An 8,307-nucleotide genomic window follows, 5' to 3' on the forward strand; every position below is an offset into this window, starting at 1 on the left:
CGTTTTAAACCTTTTTTCGATGACGCTTTGCTATGTCTATTATTTAGTCGAGCCAGCAGCTCTGTAGCTCTTGTGTATAATCTCGCCTTGCGTTTTTTCCGTACAAAGTTTGTTTTGCTTCCTTTCTAAAGGAGCCTTGTAACAGTAATTTTCGGAGTTTGTGTAAAAACATGTAGGAAATGTGTATTGACGTATTTTTAGTTAAAAAATAGTATTTTTGGAAAATGTCCATACGGATGTGCGTGCGTGCGCGCGCGCGTGTGTGTTCATTCGTTTGTATACATTTATATCTCAGCTTCTACTTAATAGGTTTTTATTTACCAAGTTTCATTTTTTCAGTTTTTCTCTTAAACAGTCATATTGCTGTTTAAGATACTTTCCTCAATTAGAACTTTTTTTCAAGAACGCAGTGTCCTTGAATTATTTTAGAGCGTGACAAGAGTTACAGGTACAGTTAATCTTCAAATGACTTAGTGCTTCTGAAATCGTACTATACTGTAAGGGAATGTATATCTGAAGAATTATATAAGTATTTCGACCTTGACTGACTTTTTGTAGTCAAAACTAGTGTACCTGAAACAGAAACTTATGTTTGATTTTTCAAAAGATATTTGAGATTTTCTCTCGAACAGACTTAATGCTGTTTGAAATACTTGTCCTAACTGGAACTTTTTCCAAAGACGCAGTGTCTTAAGGATGTTCCGTTTATAATAAAAACTAGCAGTAGATGCCTCACTCGCTGACGCTCGCTCTGTTGTGTTAAATATTTATATTTCATAAATACGTTTTGAATGATTTGAATTTTTAATTATAGATAATTTGACACTTTCAAAATATTGTAAAATTTTATTCTGAAACTTATTAAGGAGACAAATATATCTTTAATTCTCAAAAAAGTACCTAGATTTTCAAACTATAATTGTTCTATATTATTCATATATATATTCGCTCGAAAGTTTATACCATCAGAGCCGACTAATATACAGTAAATAATTATTTTTGTACGGATAAAAAAAAAGTTGAGATCTGGGCTTGCTATTTCGTCCTTCTCCGGTTCTCCGGTTTTCCGAGATCATCATTTTTTATGAATTACAGCGACCGATTTTGTAATTCGTTTCCTATTCAAATCATCTTTCAATTAACAACCTTGTGCAATAGCATCGACTTAAGCGGAACGATTTCAGACCTGACTCACAGATCGCCAAAGCGAACAGCGCTTCTCGATTAAAACCCATAAAGTGAATATAGGCACAAGGTTGTAGATAAAAATTTCAAATGAGGCATGATACAATATACATATACAAAACGCTAAATAATTTTCAACTCCAAATTTTAGAATAATTTTGCAAACTGCGTTAATCGTATGTATAAGTAGCGGAAAAATTTTTAAATAACTATTGTCTGCACACGTTTAGTCTGTCATGATAATACAATGCAGCTTGGATTATCTTGTAAATGAAAAACCATATTAGAAGAATACAGATTAATTATAGTTAAAAAATTTACCGAAATTACCGGTTTAAAGGTCCAGAAAAAACTGAGAAACAAAACCGGTATCTTGGATATTTATACACATTTTAAAAATACCGCTTCCAAAGGTCAGAGCAGAATGAGCACTGAAACCAATTTTTCAAGTTATTTATACATATTGTCGCGCACGCTTAGATGTCATTGATAAACAAGAGGAGAATATTTAAATAAATATAACCGGCACAGCCTACCAAACTGTTAGACTGCTTCTGATACTAAAATATTTCGAATGAAAAATTATATTAAAAAATTCTAAAAAATGTTATTGTTTAAAATATCTATGATTTACTGATCTTACAGCTTCCAAAGGTCAGAACGGACTGAGCACTAAAACCAATTTTCTCAACATTTATCAAGGGGTGCGGTAACGCCACAAAGGCGAGTTTGAGAAGCATTCGAACCTGCGGCGCTGCAACACTATTTACTTTTATATTGGCTTCGCGAATTTTTAATTATAAAATACAAATATTTATATTATTGTATCTAAATTTTTTTGGCGTATAATAATATTTTGTATCCATAACTATGTTTCTATATTTCTAATCGATATATTGACAAGAAAGCAGCTTTTTTAATAATAAACGAGTATGTCAGTGAACAATATTTCTCAAATCATCTTAGGATCCTTCAGCCCGAAAAATGTTAAGACCATGAAGTTAGCCACACACGGCTAAATGTTTACAGGACGAACACAAGTATTTATTAACAGATTATTACCAAATAATTCAAATGTAAAGATTACTTTAGAAAAAGTACAATCACGTAGCATTATGATATTTCTAATTTTACAACATTTTTCTTGCGTAATTAACTATGATTTAACAGTTATATCAATACGAAGAACTATTAGTCATATATTTGCTTGTGTTAATAAAAAATTAAGTTTTAATTCAAATGAAATTATAAAATTATAATAATAGAAAACAATAGTTAAAGACATTTAATTATTGAACAACAACAAAAAATGGATTCATATAGTGGGCATAGAAAAACTCACATTGGTTCTATTATTCTAATGGAAATTGATGATTGAATGACAGTTTCTAATGTATTTCATCACTCTGATATAACTATATTGTTGGAAGATGATTGCAAAGTAGAAGAGAAAAAATTAAAGAAAAAACTACAAAGAACAGAAAAATTGCAAAAATTGTATGGCAATGACTTAAAAATAACGAGAAAAAGAAGCACTACGTAAAAGAGGCGCTTACATTAAAAGTAAAAATATTAAGGAGACACCTTTAAATCCTAAAAAAAAGAATTATGAGTAAAAATGACAAAATTAAAGTAAATCATTTAAAATATTTTTAGTAATATTCAGTATAAATAGGTTTTTTTGGTGTGTGTTTTTTTCTCTCTCGGAGAAGAGGTGTTAGGGAAAATCTTAGAAAGACCATAGCGCAACTTTGTTTATGGGGTCTGTTGAGTAAATGAGGCCAGAGAGGATTATTGATGTTAATAGTAAATGTAATTGATTGAACTGCTTCAATACATATAACGTCCGTCGGCACCATGTGCAGTCGACGACGGTTCGAATCCAAGAGATTCGTATAGTCTCGACACCGCTTACAGTCATGTGACTCACACGCACATACCACGAAGAGGGGAGGCTTACATGTGTGCGTCCCCTTACACACTCATTAGCGCGCTCCCTCATTCTAGCGCGCACTATAATACATATTACTAAGCTCATATTGAACTTGGCCAGAACTTGGCAGTATACAAAATAAATGTATCATATATTTCAACACGCCTCCTTACATTTATATTGTGCATAGATTTTACTCTATTTATTTATTACTTATTTTATCTTTTCTAAATTTTTCAAATTTTATTCGTCCTAATGACAGTAAATATGTCTGCAGGATTTTCATCTGAATCAATTTTTATTACATCAATTGTTCCTTGTAAATAATTCTCATTTACAAAATGATAATGTGTTTCAATATATTTTGAATTTTTAGTTAAATTTCCGTGTTTACTTATACTAATTGCACCTGCATTATCTTCATAAATACATATCGGATTATTCATTTCTACTTCAAAATCTTTTAGCAACTCTTTTACTAACTTTACTTCGCTTACACATATTGATAACGCAATATACTCAGCTTCAGTCGATGATTTAGTTACAATATTTTGTTTTTTCGATTTCCAATATATATTATTTCTATTCATTTTAATTACATATCCAGTCGTGGATTTCCTATCAACAATATCTCCTGCCCAATCAGAATCAACATAACATTCCAAAATATTTGCGTTTAAATTCTTTTTATATGTCAGTTTTAATTCTTTTGTGTAATACAAATATTTTAGTATTCTTAGAGCATATTTATAATGACTCTGATCATAGCTATTTTGAAATCTACTTAAGTAATTTACAGAGTAACAAATGTCTGGTCTAGTACTCGAGCTTAAGTACAATAGTGCTCCAATTAAATTTCTGTATTTAATCCCATTTGTTGCTGATAAAGCAGGTTCACATTTTAAGTTTTGTTCCATCGGAGTCATATATAATTTCGCGTTTTCAATTTCATATTGCCTTGCTAGAGATTCAATATAATTCCTTTGATCTAAAGTTATAACGTTCTTATTATAATCATAATTAATATTTATTCCTAAATACGTTTTGACTTGGCCCATATCTTTCATTCTGAATTTTACTGAAACTTTACTAGAAACTTTACTGATCGACTACTAGTCTATCAATTTTTTATTTTTACTGCAAATTAATAGATCCTCAACAAAAATAATTAAATAGATTTTCTCATTCTTAATTTTTGTGAAATATAAAAAATAATCGATTTTACTTTTCTCAAAACCTAATTCAAACAAATATCTATCTAAACATTCGTACCATGCGCGTGGACTTTCACGGAGTCCGTATAGAGCCTTTTCTAATTTGCATACTCTACCTGAATTATCATCATAGCCTTGAGGTTGCTTAACATAGACTTCTGATTTTACTTTTCCATTGAGAAACGCTGACTCTACATCCATTTGATTAATTTTAAAATCATTTTGTATACAGTAATTTAATAAGATTTTCAATGTTTGAGTTTTCGCAACTGGTGAATAAATATCTTCAATTATTTCTTTTTTTTGAAAACCTCTCACTACAAGTCTTGCTTTAAATTTACTTTCTCCCTTTTTTGTATAGACCCACTTTAAATCTAACACCCTTTTATATTTAGGTTTTTTAACTAATTTCCATGTTTCATTTTTATTTAAACAATCAATCTCTTTGTTCATAGTTTCTTTCCAATTTTTGCTCTCGTTACTATTTATCGCTTCATTATAATTTTCAGGATTATCAGCGCTTACATAATTTACGTAAATACAATTTGTTATTGGATTTCTATATCGATTTACTGGACTTCACTTTCTTTCGGACCTTCTTACTAATTTTAAATTTTCGTCGCTAGTATTAGGTGCAGTAATTTCATTCTCATTATTTTCATTTTCATTATTTTTAAACAAATTTTTATTTTCCTCATTTATATCAGATTCTCTTCCCCTACTCTCTCCCCGCGGGGCGAAGTAGGAGGAAGTATAACGTCCTTATTGTTTTCATTTTCATCGTCAATATCATTAACTCCAACTAACTTAACATCTTCTTCAATTCTGTCTACATGCTTAGCCACAATTACTTTATTATTCACTAGGACTCTATAGCCTACACTGTCGTAACCGACTAATATGCATAAATCTGCTTTCCTATCCCATTTATTCTTTCTCTTTACTTCTGGGACTCGAACAAAAACTCTACTACCCTATAATTTAAGATTTTTAATATTAGGTTTTTCTCCCATCATGATTTCATACGGAGTCTTTTTCTCTAAAGTATTTGCTAAGGTTCTATTTTTCAAATAAGCTGCTGTTTGGACTATTTCCGGTCAAAATCTAGTATGAATTTTTGCTTCGGCTAATAGGCATCTCGCCGTTTCTATTACCGACGTATTGTATCGTTCCGCAGTTCCGTTCAATTCATGAACATACGGGGGGCACCGTTCAATATAAAACCCTTTTGCTTTTGCAAAATTGTAAATATTCTTATTGATAAATTCTCTACCGTTATCACACCTTAATTTTTTAATCCTTTTTCCTGTTATATTTTCAAATAAATTTACATAACTCACGATACAGTCATAAACTTCGTTTTTTTCTTTCATTGTATAAATCTTGGCAACTTTACTCTAATCAACAGTTTAATTTAACTTTTAATTCACGACCATCTCCCACTTTTACGTCAATCGGATTTTCTAATTCTTTTGAATTTACAAAGTATATATCATCATGAATAATATGGTCCGAACATCCGCTATCTATAACCCATTCCAAATCATTCTCGCAATTGTTTACCTCAACACTGTTTTCTTTGCTAACCTCTACTTTTATTGTGAAGACCTTGGATTCAGACCGATCTTGCTGCTGTTGACCGTCTCGGCCTCGTTGACCTCTGCCTCTGTTGTGGTATCCGCCGTTGCCTCTACTGCTGCTGCCGCTGCCTCGCTGTTGATGATATTGTTGAGAGCGTGCGCCTCCTCGCGCTGGCTATAGGTGGCTACTGCTGTTGCCTGCGCCGTTGCCACATCCTCACTGTGTCGCGCGACTTCCTCTGCCGCCTCCTCGCTGCTGCGTGCCTTGATTCCAAGAATCTTTGTATGTTGGGCAATCGTATTGAAAATGTCCTACACCACCACATACATAGCATGTCCTTTTATTTCCTTCTTTTTTTCTTGTCTAACACAAAAGCACTAGATTGATAACTTCCAATATCGCCATTTCTTTTCTTGAATTCTAGTTCCAATTTTGAGTTTACAAATTCCACTGTTTTGTCCTTTTTCGGCAACGCATCTACAATATCGACTATATGCGATAATCTTTCTGACAGTGCTAATAAAAAATAATTTAATTTGTCTTCCTTTGTTACATTTTCTCGCCCAATTTGTCAATCATTTTCTTGGCACTTTCTTCTGAAATAATCAATTCTAATTGCGTATTTGTCATACTGTTCACAATATAATTTTTTGCTCTTATTTCTTTCTTTTTCCACTCAGCTTCTGTTATTGATGTCAGTCTTTCATCATTTTCAATAACTTCCTTGCACTCTTTAAGTTCCAAGAACAATTTTAGTTTGTATTTCCATTTTTCGTAGCCTGTCCCATCAAAGATTTGCAACATAAATCCTTTATTTTCCGCAGTCATCTCGTCCGCCATATCAATTTTTCGTCTTATTTCTTCTAGCACTTTCCTTGTATTATTCAAAATAATTATTTTCTTTACTACACTCTTAAGTCGCTTTACTCTACTCTTTTCTTGTTTAACCTTGACTTTCTCAGTTTTCTCTTCTGAGTCGCTGCCACGTTTTACCATAACCTCGAATTCTAATCCTTCACTCTAATTTCATATACATTTTCAGAAACTTTTCACTGTGTTTTATTCTTTATACATTTGTCCATATCTCATCACCAATATTTTCTTGATTTTTCACTTAGTTTTTACTTGTAACTTTTTATCACAGCACGTGGCTTTTAACCTCACTTTTGTTAAATTGTTTTATACTTCCCCGAGAGTTAGTATAAAAGCAATATTTCATAAAACCAGCTCTGCAACCATGTTGAATAAATGAGGCCAGAGAGGATTATTAATGTTAATAGTAAATGTGCACATACCGCGAAGAGGGGATGTGTGGCATGTGGCATGTATGCGTCCCCTTGCACCCTCATTAGCGCGCTCACTCATTCTAGCGCGCACTATACTACATATTACTATGCTCATATTGAACTTGGCCAGAACTTGGCAGTATACAATATAAATGTATCATATATTTCAACAGGGTCGTCAAAACAGCCCCATCCGCAATGTCAGCCGTGTGTCGGATTCACACCGACTAAACCCATCCTTTTTACGTCCAGATAAAAAACTCCCAACCGTACCAAGGAACGCCCTCTTCGCCTTTATTGACCCTCGGTAAAGGCGTACCTAGCTCCATCTTCTGTGCCCTTGTTCCCCGCAGTCCGACCGTCGAAGTAGTGCTTCGGGGGGGGGGGGGGGGCTAAAGGCTTTTAAGCCTCTTCTAAATGGTCGTCAACACGCCTTCTTCTTTCTGCGTCGTCCGGGCGTCTGCTTCTTTCCGCATCGTCCGGTCGACTGCTTCGTGCGGCATTGTCCGACTATCCTCTGGACAGCCTCAACCCCGACACGGCTCAGTGACCTTCGTCTAGCTACATTTTTATTCCGCTGTTTCGCCTTGTCTTTGCCTTCTTTTCTCTTCGTCATTTCTAACCTTCTTGAGGATAGGATTTCTATCCTTACGTAGTTGTTGTGTTCCAACCATTCTCCGACGTCAACATAGTTGTCATTATTGACTCAGGTGTCACTCTGGTCTGGAGATAACACTCGAGTTCTTCTCGCTCCGTTTGGTATCGCGAACAATCACAGAGAACATGCTCCGCATCTTCGTTAGCGTCCAAACAAGCTGGGCAGTTTGGACTATCGTCTAATTTAAATCGGTGCAGATAAGCCCGGAAGCATCCGTGCCCGGTTAAAAACTGTGTAAGGTAGTAGTTGACTTCCCCGTGTTCTCTTCCAGTCCAATCCTCTATTTTTGGTATAAGGCAATGTGTCCATCGCCCTTTGTCACTAACATCCCCTCTTGTTTGCCATTCGGCCATTGTCTTCTTTCTTGCTACATCCCAGATCTCCTTCTGAGTTTTGTCACTTGTTCTTCTTTTAGTTTGGAATACTTCCTTATTTTTTATCGCCAATAGG

Source organism: Nasonia vitripennis (assembly GCF_009193385.2).
Source record: "Nasonia vitripennis strain AsymCx chromosome 4 unlocalized genomic scaffold, Nvit_psr_1.1 chr4_random0003, whole genome shotgun sequence".
NCBI lineage: Eukaryota > Metazoa > Arthropoda > Insecta > Hymenoptera > Pteromalidae > Nasonia > Nasonia vitripennis.